This window comes from Hibiscus syriacus, unplaced genomic scaffold (genome assembly GCF_006381635.1).
Source record: "Hibiscus syriacus cultivar Baekdansim isolate YM2019G1 unplaced genomic scaffold, ASM638163v2 tig00110402_pilon, whole genome shotgun sequence".
Taxonomy (NCBI): Eukaryota; Viridiplantae; Streptophyta; class Magnoliopsida; order Malvales; family Malvaceae; genus Hibiscus; species Hibiscus syriacus.
The window spans coordinates 2266932-2281699 of record NW_024062722.1 but is presented as its reverse complement, the minus strand read 5'-3'; positions in this window follow the sequence as shown (position 1 = coordinate 2281699).

Genomic DNA, 14768 nt, shown 5'->3' with positions numbered 1-14768 from the left:
GTAAACAGTTCCAGATTAAACATCATAATTCTACCACCTATCGCTCAAAGATGAATGGAGCGGTAGAGGCAGCCAATAAGAATATCAAGAGGCTCATACAGAAAATGACTGAGACCTATACAGACTGGCATGAGAAGCTACCATTCGCTCTGTTTGCCTATCGAACTTCAGTGAGAACGTCCATTGGGGCAACTCCGTTTTCTTTAGTTTATGGGATGGAGGCTGTGCTACCCATCGAGGTTGAGATTCCATCACTACGAGTGCTATCTGAGGTTAAGCTAGATGAAGCAGAATGGGTGCAAGCTAGGTATGATCAGTTGAATTTGATTGAGGAAAAAAGATTAAAAGCTATCCGCCACGGGCAAATGTACCAGAAACGTATGATAAGGGCACATAACAAAAAAGTTCGCCCACGAGAGTTTCAAGAAGGAGACCTGGTGCTAAGAAAGATTTTATCAGTTAAAAAAGACTTTCGAGGTAAATGGATGCCAAATTGGGAAGGACCTTATGTGGTAAAGAAGACCTTTTCTGGAGGAGCTTTGATACTCACCGAGATGGATGGACCAGAGTTACCTAACCCTGTGAATGCTGATGCAGTCAAAAAGTACTTCGCCTGAAAAAAAGAAAAAAATTAAATAAGGGTTCAAGATGAAAACCCGTAAAGGGCATCTTAAAACCAGAGAAGGTATCAGGTTGAAAACATGTAAAGGGCAGCTTGAGAATTGTGTAAATTCAGAATTTGTACATAGAAGAGGTTCTGAATTAGTTTTGAAGGCTTGAAATGGTAGTCATAGGTTAGGGCTGACAATCGAAAAGCTTGGGTAACCAGAAAGTAAATGAGATTCAAACACTGACTTATGGCATCCAACAATCGGGAATTTGGTAGTACAGGGGAACTTCACATCCTTATGCATTACCATAATCCTCAAGATCCCCTTGACAGAAGCTACACTCGGGTTTTCTTACAGCATGTCAGTTCAAAAGCATTCATACTATTGATGCCTGATGACGCCTACTATGTTTTCTTTTGATTATTCCAGTTAAAAGTTTGTCATGTATTCACCCAAAAAAAACTCTTTATAAATAAAAATATGTTTTAACCATGTCGCAAGCATCCCGATTAAAAATAAAAACATGTGGATTAGCTCGGGAAACATGAGATCATTGTGCATTATTGTACAAAAAGTTTTGGAAAATACAGATATTCCGAAGCCGAAAATGGTTTAAGCATAAGACTTACGCAATGACAGGCCCCGAGAAGTTGAAGCCTATGGATACACGCGAATGCTCAACAATGAGAGATAACCCAGGAGGTTTTATCACCGATCAAATAGCGAGTCATGAGAAGCACATGGGTTCAAAGAGAATCAAAGTCAGGTTCAACCAAAGAGTGTTCAACCAGGGTTTTCGATCAAGATGAACTGCTGTTGTTTTTTCGTGCCCAAATCAGACTAAAGTAGAAGGCCGTTAACAAAAGAAAATTCTCATTTGAAAAGAAAATATCCTCAAAATAACTGCATCATTGCACACATTTTAGGCATAAATAGGATCATGACATAAAATGCATAAAAATGAGTGCTTGCAGGTTGTCTTAAAAGAAAGAACATATATGTAAAGACCCAACATAGAAATAACCAATTCAAATTTCTATGTTTGGTCGTGACAAGACAAGTTTCCGCAAGAGAAATCTTTTCAAAAAAAAACTATCATTCGGAGACTTTCAGGTACGATGTTTTCAAATTCTCAAACACATACTAACAAAGGTTAATGATTAATTTTCAGGTTCGATCTTGATTCAATGGATCAAATCCCCCAGATCTGATATTTCCTTCAGAGTAAGCGGAACAGGTCTCTCTTATCCAAGTTTTGATATTCCCTTCAGAGTAAGTGGAACAAGTCTATCCTGATTCAATGGATCAAATCCCCCAGATCTGATATTCCCTTCAGAGTAATTGGAACAGGTCTCTCTTATCCAAGATTTGATATTCCCTTCAGAATAAGCGGAACAAGTCTCTCTTATCCAAGATTTGAGTGACAGTGGAACAAGTCTACCCTGATTTAATGGATCAACTCTCCCAGATCTGATATTCCCTCAGAGGAAGCAGAACAGATCTCTTTCTTTCAAGATTTGATATTCCCTGAGTGACAGTGGAACAAATCTGCCCCGATTCAATGGATCAACTCTCCCATATCTGATATTCCCTCAGAGGAAGCGGAACATATCTCTCTCTTTCAAGATTTGATATTCCCTGAGTAACAGCGGAACAAGTCTACTCTGATTCAATGAATCAACATCTCCAGATCTGATATTCCGTGAGTGACAGCGAAACAGATCCCTCATCATATTTCAAATCATGAAGTTGACCAGACGAAAAAAAACGCATTGTCTTTTCATCTTTGCCCTATTCTTGTTAACACAAGAATGCGCAAAGAGGGGCAGCTGTCAACACTCATTTTTTTATCTCGTCTTTTAATATTTTATTATTATTATTTTTATTATTGTTGTTGTTGTTAATAATTATTATTGTATTTTACATGCATGCCAAATACAAATAAATTCCAGAGCCCAATACAAAACTCAACATCAACCCAATTACATGACCCAGCTTGAAGCCCAAGTACCACACCCTTGCAGCACCATCACGTGAAGCATCCAAATCTTCAGAGAACGTCATTGCATACGCCCAAATATTCACCTGCTCCAATCGAAGTCTCACCAAAAAGAAAGAAAATATCATGCAACGACAAAGGGATCAGGTGAAGAAAATGGAGATAAAAACTGGAGGCAGTTAACGAAAGAAAGGGGGAGGAAAAAAAGATAGAGAGCATCTTTGTAACAATTTACTCAGTTTCCAGTGAAAGAAAAGCATAATTATTGTAATAGTTGATCTTCATACGAAAAGAGAATACATAACAGATCTTTTCCGAAGGTATATATTATCTTCTTTGTTTATTTTTTAATTTGTACCAAAATCAGCAATTGAAGAATATTTTATTTAATATATTTTTTCTTTAATGATTGTAAGGTATATATTATTAGAAATACACTTGAACTAATATAAATAATGTAGAAATAGGCAATTAAATTTACCTTGGTTGGTTGGGGTTTTTGTCGCTAGTGTAAGAAATCTGGGGTTGTGGGTTTCGTGGTCAGGTTAAGTAACCAGTCGAGTAGAGTATATCCTTCACGGTGCGGTGACCGGTCAAGTAGCTCCGATTTAGGCGACATGCAACCTACGAATAGGAGGAAAAACCATTATCAAGTAAAAAATAAGAAATAGAGAGAAGTAAGGAGTAGAACGTTTACCTTAGGAGGTTTAGCCCCTCGTCGGATAGTTGGTGTTCTTACCGGCGTTGAGAGAGGATGGAGTCGAGGATTAGATAGAAAGAAAATATGAACCTCGGATTTGTGAAGAAAAAGGTAGAAGAGATGCACTGTAGCTCGGTGACCAAGCGATTGTTGGTCCTTGTTGAGCGGTTGAAGGAGAAAGTTGAAGAAAAAGGTAGAAGAGAGGCGCTGGAATATATTAGATTTAACATAAATTAGGTTTGATAATTTAATGTTTTATTTAACTTTCATTAAACAGTGTCGTTTAATAGGATTTGAGAATAAAGAGTGGCACAGTAATATTTTTTTTACAAGTGAGTCTAAAGTTAATTTTAACTTAAATTAACATATATATCAATTCTCTAAAAACGATAGTGTTTAGGTTTAAGAAAGTTTGACTATTGAAGCATGGGTTATTCATTTTAGGGGCCATCCAAATTTTCGATTTCATGCATTTTGATCCTTAAATAATTGTTTTCATGTTTTAAATTTTATCTCTATGTTTTACCCGCATTTAATTTTAGTTCTAAAGGGTAATATATTTAGTTTTTATTTGTTTAGACATTTCACCTTTACTTTTGCATGTTTAATTTTAGTCCCTTATATATTTTATTTTAATTTTGACATAATAATTTAATAACTTATAATTTTAATTCTATTTTTATTTTTACATGTTTATGATTTTATTTTCTACTTTTGCTTTGACTTCCTATTTATTTTAATTGTAATGGGTAAACTGATTGACTTTCCATATTTGTTTGATTATAATATGTAGAATATTAAATGTGTTTATTTATGACTTTGTGTACTTTACGTATATATGGTATATTTATATATGTTAAATGTATCCCATAATTGGATTTTATATTTTGTGATAGGTAGTGATCTGTACATATATGCATTATTCTAATTATGGTAATATGTAAATGTACATACTAAACACGTAAATATTTTTGTAGGTTTACATTAAATATGTAATTAGCAAATAGGTCCAATTTCCATCATTTTTGGAATCATGTTAACATTTACACTCATTTCTTTTAATATATATGTCTATTAAAAATCTATTCTTCATATTTATGTGAGTATTTACTTCATTGTGATATATATCATTAATTGCATAGTGCATATATATATATATATATATATATATATATATATATATGTTTATACCGTATATATGTTTGTATTAATTGCATATAATTAAAGTTTGATTATATTGTTTTATATGTAAGTTATTTGTTCCTTCATGTATATGTTTGAAGCCCGATTCATAAATAGATATCATCATAATCATCATTTGACTCGAATTAAAATAAATTGACTAAGGATAATATTCGATCATTTTAAAATTATCAAAAGAAATTTTGTAATACATAAATATTTAATCTATTTTTAAATATAGCATTAAGTATTAATACTAGAACTTACATTTTAAATTTGAGCTCCTAGGTTCCTTAATTTTCATAATTTGAAACTTTAAGTTAGAAATTTACTTTTAGTTTAATTAGGGCAAATAAAATTTTGTTTGATTGCATTGTTTTTAAAAATCTAAGGTACTATTCACTTATTAAAGAATTAATAGTATATCTCCCGCGATCGTGCTCAGGGGGTGACTACTGGTAATTCTCTGAATAAGTCAACATTCTTTTCAAAATCACATCATGTTTTTTTTCTAAAAATAAGGCAATATTCAGTTATTAAGCACAATAGTTGATCTCCCGCATTTACGCTCGGGGGCGAATGCTATCGGTTTCGATAAATGAATACCCTTTTTAACTTTGCATCGTTAATAATTATTAAATTAAATAAAGATCGAACTCTAAATTTCCGATTTTAAATACAGGGTAATCAACTAGGTACCAATTTTTGGGCGCTTGTGGGAGTGCTAATCCTTCCCCACGCGTAACTGACTCCCGAACCTGATTTCTAGATTTTCGCAGACCCCAAAACTCGGTATTTTATTAAAATAAAATGTTTTATTAAAATCACATGGTTTTCACGGTGTTCCAATCTCACCTTAAATGATTGGTGGCGACTCCTCACCTTTCGAAACGATTTTCAAAGAGAAACCCTCGAGTCGGTAACCGTCTTTGCCCTTCGGGCGAAAAACGGTTACGACAAACTCCAAATTTTTTCATATTACAGCTGCAATCAGGGGAAGGAAAATCCATATCTCGGTCATTCGGGTCAGGGAGCAGGAGATATCCGAGCAGAAACAAATCTCAGATGCTTTCATGTGTCATTTCTGAAATTGTTTTAACACAAGCAAGACTATCCCAATTAAAGAATTTGGTGTCAATTTGAAGAAATTAGGAGTAGCATCCAGACGTGCTATTGAAGAGCCGTTCTCAGAGGAAGAAATACGGCATGCGGTTAGCTCGCTCCCAGCCCCGATGGATTCAATTTAGACTTTTATAAGAAGTTTTGGTAATTGGTAAAAGGTGAAGTTGTCAATTTCTTCAACGATTTTTTTCAGGAGAAGGTGAAGGTGATATCTTTCAATAAGTAGTCTATTGCGCTGATCCCGAAGAAGTTAAACCCGGAAAAATTGAAGACTATAGACCCATCTTTCTCATTAACAGTTTATATAAATTGGTGGCTCTTATTCTCGCAAAAAATTGGCCAGATGCATTAATGAGGTAATCGGGGAGAACCAGTTCGCATTCACTTTGGGGAAACAAATTGCTGAATGCTTGCATATTACAAACGAACTAATAGAGGACTTATCTCGCTGGAAGTGTGAAGCGATAATATTCAAGGCTGATTTTAGCAAGCTTATGATTCGGTGGACTGGGGATTTCTCAATTTGATTATGAAAATGATGGGGTTTGGTAAAAGATGAAGACATTGAATTTATGCGTGCATCTCAACAGCCTCAGTCTCTATTCTGGTAAATGGTATTGATTGCCTCCAAGAATTTCAGCACTTCAAGAGGTTTAAGGTAGGGGTGCCCTCTTTCACCCTTTCTTTTCAACCTCGTGGGAGAGGCGCTTAGTGGTCTATTCTGTAAAGCCTCGAATTTAGATTTGATAAGGGGGTACCATTAGGCAAATTGGATATGTGGATTCACACCTCCAGTTTGCGGATCACCTTATTGTTTTTGCAGAAGCAAACTTGGAAACTGTGCAAAATATTAAGAGTCTTCTCAGAATTTTTGAAGTGAATTCGGGCTTAAGATTCAATGTGTCCAAATCCAAACTGTATGAGACGTCCATTGATGAGAACATATTGATAGAGTGGGCTACTCATGTCAATTGCGATTGGGATTCCTTCCCAACAACCTATTTAGGCCTTCCTCTCGGCCAAAGAAAAACACGTGAGAGATGTGGAAACCCATAGTAGATAATTTTTGTTCAAGTTTGGACGGGTGGAAGACGAAGCTATTATCCTTTGGTGGGCGTATTACTCTCATCAAATCCATACTATTGAACCTGTCTGTGTATTTCTTTTCCTTATTTCGGGTCCTGACGTCAGTGGCTGCTGAGTTGAGAAGATTGAAAGTAAATTTCATATGGGGATCTGGTTTGGGGAAATTGATTCACTTTGGTGAAGTGGGAGTCAACATGCGTTCCAATGATGTTCGGTGGTTTGGGTTTCTTTGACGTAAAAATAAGAAATCAATCTCTCTTAAATAAGTGGATATGGAGATATGGACTGGAATCAAATTGCATGTGGAGAAAAGTCATTGTTGCCAAATATGGATATAATCCCTTGTCCTTAAAGTCGAAACATACTCATCAGACAAAAGGATCGTGGGTGTGGAGAAACATTACTAGGCCTCTAATTCGGATGACGATCTTTTCTCAAAAGACTTAAAATGTGTTGTGGGTGACGACAACTTAGTGGACTTTTGGGAGGATAACTGGGAATTGCGCATATGGGATGAGTTTTTTACTGGAACTTCTTTTCTTAGTTGCTGCAGTGAGTTAGAGCTGCACTTTGTTGTTTGCAGCTGCGTACTTTGGTAGTACGGTCATTCGAATATTTTGATTGTTTTTTAAACATCGGGTTGGTGCATTTTTTTTTCCTCCAAAAATAGGTTTAGAAAGATTTTTTAATGAGATCATTACCGATGTTCCGCTTTGTATGCTCTTTCTAATAAATAATAAAAATCAACATTTAAAAAAAAGTATTACATAGAGTGGTAGACAGAGAATTTCAATTTGTTTATTAAGAACAGATTTCTTGGTCTGTCGCCGTACTAACATTGCATGTGGACAACAAAATTTTATTAACAGCACAATTTCTAATAATAATAATATTTTTTTCAACCAATACATTGGACTCATATTTGCCAACTATTGCCTTTTATGTATATATTATCATTTTTTATGAATTATGAATAGATTTTCAAAGTTTTGAATCATGATTTAACTCATAATCTGTTTCAGTTGACTTTAGTGTCAATTCTACATTTTAATGCAGTTTAGGCACCGATCCTACCTCATTTTTCTGTGTAAACAATCAACACAATAGTACTTCAACGTGTTAATAAATAGGCTTAATATAAAAATAAGTAAATAAACTATACTTAAAATGAAACTTTTGGTCTTAAAGAATTTTTCGTTAAAATTAGGTGTCTAAAGTTTTATCCGTTACATTTTTAGGTGTCTATCGTTAAAAAACCGTTAAATGAGATGTGTCACACACAATTTATTTTTAAAAAAAAATAAACGCTCAATCACTCTGATGCAGCTGCTAGTGCTCAAACCCGTGACCTATAGGAACAACAACGATCATTTAATCACTGAAGTAAGTTGGTTCATGCTAAAATCTAAATTTATAAATGTTCAACACCAGCTTTTCTTTTATAAAAAAAATGAACGCTCAATCACCTTGCTGCAGTTGCTGGTGTTCGAAGTCGTGACTTATATGAACAACAATGATTTCTTTAACCACTAAAATAAGTTGGTTAATGCTAAAGTCTAAATTTATAAATGTTCCATTTTTACATGAATTCATCGACTGAAGCGAAACTCGTTAAAATCAAAATCTTTTATAGTTTTTAGTATCAACTCGTAATTGAATTGTAAGTTCTTCAGTTATAATAAATTATTTTTAAATTATATTATCAAATAACTCGATTTTTCGGATAAAATCTTTGTGTTGATTATACTGCACATAATTTTCAGATAAAAGTTTTGATAGATTCACATGATCTGTTAAAAGAAAATACTTAATCTAGTCATTTTCGATGGAAGTATCTCCTATAGAGACGTCAAATCTCAGTATGGGAAAAATTATTAGATGAATCCGGATCACCACGTCATTCGTGATCTCAACCAATAATAATTTTTCATTTTACTTTTTTCAATGTGAATCTTAACATTTTCTAAGTTTAAATAAAGAGTTGACAATTACTTGGAAGTTATTTTAAAATTGATAGATATAATTTACTGAAACTATGCATAACGTGATGAGCCGACACTATAAAATAATTTCTCAATTTAGGGGATATGGGAGAAGTATTTGACCTACCAAAATAACAAACCAAGCGGATTGTCTCCAAAACTCAAAATCCAAGACACCTACTCCACCATATTTCCAAACTTGTTTCCAATACAATAAAATTTATGATAATCACAATAATTATCTGGGACCACATAATCTTAACACAGTCGCAAGTAACTTTTATATTTTATTTTCTCAATTTATATAATAATAAATTTAATTCATTTACTTTTTTTTTATCAATTTCACTCTAATTCATTGTTAACTAAATTAGGACACGATTTTTTTAATCAAATTATTGGATTTTTTTAAAACAAACATTAATTAGACTACTAAATTCTCACGACACCAATATGCTAATCATATATACTTTTATTATTACGGTGACACTATTTTAATATAACAAGTTGTATAACTTTACGATATTTTATGATAAATTATTTTTTAAAATATATATCTTTTGTAATTTTAATTTTTTTTATTAATATAACATATAAAAGAAAATAATATTAGTTTAAAAACAAAATACATGTAAACTGTCACATATATTATCATAATATTTCTATTAAAACACAATAATTTATTTAAAAATTTTAAGGTTAAATGTAATAAAATTAAAATTATAACATTTCGATTAAAAACACAATACTTTATATAAAAATTTCAAGGATCTGTCGAAACGATTTTTGACCTGGGTGAGATTTTGGAAACCACACCAATTTTTAATTATTCTCTTTACGATTGAATTTTAATTAAAAATAATGTGATTTTAGAAAACCTCTCGTTTCGAAAATTTGGGAATTCATTCACGATAAAAATACGGGTTCGAAGAGTCGCCACTAATCTTTGATTAGGGTGTGATTGGGCACCCAAAAATGTTTTGCCATTTTAAATAAAAAAATAATTTTAATTAAAACAACAAATTTAGGTCTGCATTACCAAAATTCGAGTTCGGGAGTCGGTTACGCGTGGGGAAGGATTAGCACCCCCACAGCGCCCTAAATCGGTACCTGTTGATTAATTAATGTCTTTGCAATGAAATTTACAAATTCGAGTTTAATTTGATTTATGATCCCCGACAAAACACCACATGAATTTTACAAAATTCAAAAGCACCCAAAATAGATTGAATTAAAATTACCAGGCCATTAGAAAGATAAAGAATATTCGATTATTTACAAATATCGAGACCAGATCTTAGATAAGTTCTAACTATCTTTTCTCGATAAATTTAAATAGCCGAATATTTTTTTTCTTCCGTTCCCAAATTTTAAAAGCGATAAATTAATTTCTTAGGTGTCACTGATGGAATATACTTTTAATTTAAAATCATCAAAAGCGGATATCTAATCAGTTAAGACAACCCACTTAAAATAATTTTAAATTAAAAAGATATTACATTTAATTAAATTATGTAAATACATTGAGTTTATGCACGTGAGGCTAACATGCAAATCATACTAAAATGATGTCATATAAAAATTAATTAAACCAATATTTTAAAATATCATGCAATGTGACATTTCCATAAAAATTATATACACATTTTATAACTAAAAATATATACTATATACATAGTTATATTTAATGAACAAATATGACCTAAACAAAACAAACGAAAACATAATACAACAAATTATAAATTTCAGAAAATAAATATATTTATTAAAACGAGGACTAAATGATATCAAATAAAACATTAATAACCTAATTATAAATAAAATACGAATTAAGGTAGAAATGCTAGTATTATACCATATTAAATACTAAGAACTGAAATGAAACTATTCCTATTGCAGGGGACTAAAAACAGAATAAATCCCAACACACTCATGACTAAAGTGCAACATGCAAAAATATGAAGGTCAAATATCTAAACAACAGAAAATAAACAAATCAACACTAGGACGAAAATTAAATGAACCATAAAATAAATAGACAGAATTAAAAACATGCAAACTTCGACCTAGGGACTAAAATGAAACATGCGAAAATTAACAGTTCAATGTATAAAGAACAGAAGTTAAATACAATACCACTCAGGACTAAAATTGAATACGCGTAAAATATGGAGACGAAATCAGAAACACAAAAACACCTATTTAAGGACTAAAATGTATTAAGCTGCAAATGAAAATGACTCATATGGAAAATGACCCAAGCGCGAAACATGAACCTTAAGGATTAAAATGGTAAAAACAGAAAATAAAAGGTTAAAATAAAATAACAGAAATTAAAGTGTGAAAATCAGGAAAGGTACAAAGATAACCGTCCGGATGTATTTTCTTTGATCTGCCGTCATCCACCGTCCGATTGTCCTGATTTTCAATAGGTTGTTTGTGTTGGCATCGCGCAACTTTTCACCGTTCGGAATATTGATCGCAGATTCCGATCACCGGCAAGAGGCTAAAAATCGTCCGGATTTATTTTCTCCGATCCGTCACCGTCCACCGTCCGATCATCCTGATTTTTCAATATGTTGTTCGTGATGGCCTTCCGCAACTTTTGACCGTTCGGAATATTGATCAAATATTCCGATCACCGGAAAGAGGCTAAAAACCGGCCGGATTTGTTTTCTCCGATCCGTCACCGTCCACCGTCAGATCGTCCTGATTTTTCAATATGTTGTTCGTGATGGCCTTCCGCAACTTTTGACTATTCAGAATATTGATCAAATATTCCGATCACCGGCAAGAGGCTAAAAACCACCCGGATTTGTTTTCTCCGATTCGTCACCGTCCACCGTCCGATCGTCCTGATTTTTCAATATGTTGTTCGTGATGGCCTTCCGCAACTTTTGACCGTTCGGAATATTAATCGGAGATCCTGATCTCCGGCGAGAATCCGACAGATTACGAGAAGTGTTGTTTTCTATTTTTTTTCTCCTGCCTCTCACGTTTTGGCCTCCTCTATGTCTATCCTCTCTCCTCCCACGAGCCCCCTTCTTTATTTCATTTCCACTGAATCCCACTTGTCCTTTTTCATCTTAATTTCCTTGCATTTGGTGAAGTTTTGATAAGTTTAGGTATGATTAATTGACTTTTTCCTCTTTTTTCTTCCATCTCCAAGAAAGAGAGAGACCTTTACAAACAAATTTGTTTTCTTTTTTCTTGATGGCCCCCCACGTTAGTCTCCCCTCATCAATCTCCTTAAAGTGGTTGCATGCTTCTCCTTTTATTTTCTGTGGGATAATAACATTTAGGGTGGGTAAAATTTGGTTGAAGTAGGTGAATAATTTAGGGTAGGTAATGAATTATCCGGATAAATCAAGCATCTACAGCTGCCCCTCTTTGCTCATTATCGTGTAACGAGAATAGAGAAAAGATCAAAAGATGGTTAAATTTGTCCGGTCATGATAAATTCAAAAGATTAATCTGCTTCATCGTAACTAAATGAGACTTGAAAAATCTTCGGAAAACGTGTCCGCTCTCTATTCTTTCAGAGAGTATAAGACTTGAACAATCTTCGACCAACGTGTCTGCTTCCTATTCTTTCAGGGAGTATAGAACTCGAACAACCTTCTGAAACCGGGTTCGCTCCCTATTGCTTTAGGGAGTATAGAACTCGAATAATCTTCTGAAAACGGGTTCGCTCCATCTTTCTTTCAGGGAGTATAAAACTCGAACAATCTTCAAAAATCGTGTCTGCTCTCTATTTCTTGCAGAGAGTATAAGACTCGAACCATCTTCAACAAACGGGTTCGCTCCCTCTTTCTTTCAGGGAGTATGGAACTCGAACATCTTCTTCTTACGGGGTTCACTCCCTCTTTCTCTAGGGAGTATGGAACTCAGACATCTCTTCAAACGGGTTCACTCCTTCTTTCTTTAAGGAGTATGGAACTCGGATATCTCTTCAAACGGGTTCGCTCCCTCTTTCTCTAGGAAGTATGGAACTCGGAAATCTTCTTCAAACGGGTTCGCTCCCTCTTTCTCTAGGGAGTATGGAACTCGGACATCTTCTTCAAACGGGTTCGCTCCCTCTTTCTCTAGGGAGTATAGAACTCGGACATCTTCTTCAAACGGGTTCGCTCCCTCTTTCTCTAGGGAGTATGGAACTCGGACATCTTCTTCAAACGGGTTCGCTCCCTCTTTCTCTAGGGAGTATGGAACTCGGACATCTTCTTCAAACGGGTTCGCTCCCTCTTTCTCTAGGGAGTATAGAACTCGGACATCTTCTTCAAACGGGTTCGCTCCCTCTTTCTCTAGGGAGTATGGAACTCGTACATCTTCTTCAAACGGGTTCGCTCCCTCTTTCTCTAGGGAGTATGGAACTCGTACATCTTCTTCAAACGGGTTCGCTCCCTCTTTCTCTAGGGAGTATGGAACTCGAAAATCTTCTTTTGCTTCACTATTTTTTTGTGAAGGCTTTAGTTTGATTTGCTTCAAAGGTTGAACCTGAAAATCAAATATTATCAATCATTAATGTATGCTTGATGATTCGAAAAACATTATACTAAAAAATTTAGAATTTAAGAGAATCTTTTCGAATTCATTTCTCTGGTGAGAGCTTGTCTCGTCGTAATTAAATGCGAGAGTCTTCCTTGACTTGACTGCCATTTGAACCTCTCCCTTCCTGAGACCTTGAATCGGTTAATGACTCATCACGTGCGTTTCATTTTAATCACTTGACCAGTTTATTTGTACTCGAAAACTTTTACTTTTTCTCCTACATCTGATGGTCTGATAGTTTGCTCCAACACTCTTATGAGAAGGCTTAAAATGGATTTCCTTCACGACTCTTTGATGAAGACACAAGATGGTTTGCTTCATTATTCTTTGGTGCATGCTTAAGACGGTTTGCTTCACTACTCTTTAGTGAAGGCTTAAGATGGTTGCTTCACTATTATTTGGTGAAGACTTCAGATTGATCTGCTTCACTCCTCTTCGGTGAAGGCTTTAGATTGACTTTGCTCCAATCTCATGTGTGCAAGTCTTTCTTCATACACGAAAATCTTCTTTTTTCTTCTACATATGGGGGCCTTCACTTCAAAGCAATGCTTCTTCTGTGGATTAGACCTCTCTGTTCTTCAGGGTATGCCTCTTTAAATGTAACTCTTTATATTTGAGGTTTGAAATCTTCCTTTCAATCATCGGGATTTTAACATTCTGCATCTTCTCTTGAGATGGAAGATCTATCAAAATCATGTATTTATGTATGAAACATGAATGCAATTAGATGTACCAGTGTCATGCATTTCCTTTTATGCAAACGATGCTTTCATGAATGCATAAACGTTGAGTCCATCTTCTCTTGACTCTAGAGTGGTGAGCTCGATCTTCTTCCATTTGATCATCTTTTCCAGAGTTTGCTCTAGATACCCATGCAACATCTCATAATTTCCAACTGACATTCTTGAAGAGCCCTCTGATCTTCTTCTATCGCCTTTGTCTTCTGTCTTCATTTTGAAGAAAGTGTTTTTTTTTCCTCTCAAACTCTATAAAGATCCAAGGCAGATATGCATCTATTCTGATTTGACCCTTGAAACACATCACAAGGAGGCTCTATCCCAATTTTTCATGTCACCAAATCGTTTCTCATTTTAACCTTGGAGTTGCGTAAGACAACCTTCATCTTGGGTAATGGAAACAACATATGATTGCAACACTGATTCATTACCATATTCACTGGTTCGTAAAATAATTGATCACACATTCATCTTTTCTGTGACTTCTGGCCATATCTTTCAACTGGAGAAGCTCTTTGCGTAGCACTCAGAGTTTTCTCATGATATTACAAGGATACCAAAACTCAGTGGAGATTAAAGTGGGATACCGGATCGCCCACATTAATGCAAATGAAATCATAAGAGTAAAGCAACTGATGATGGACCAAATAATCATGTACAGTAAACTCCACTATCACTGTTTCATCATTTTCACTCTTCATACATTTCTATCCCATTGGAACTATTTGTCCATTTCAGTGATCATTCCACAAGTCTTCATAGGCTTCCAAATATGCCCCACATTAATACCTCTAGTTGAAA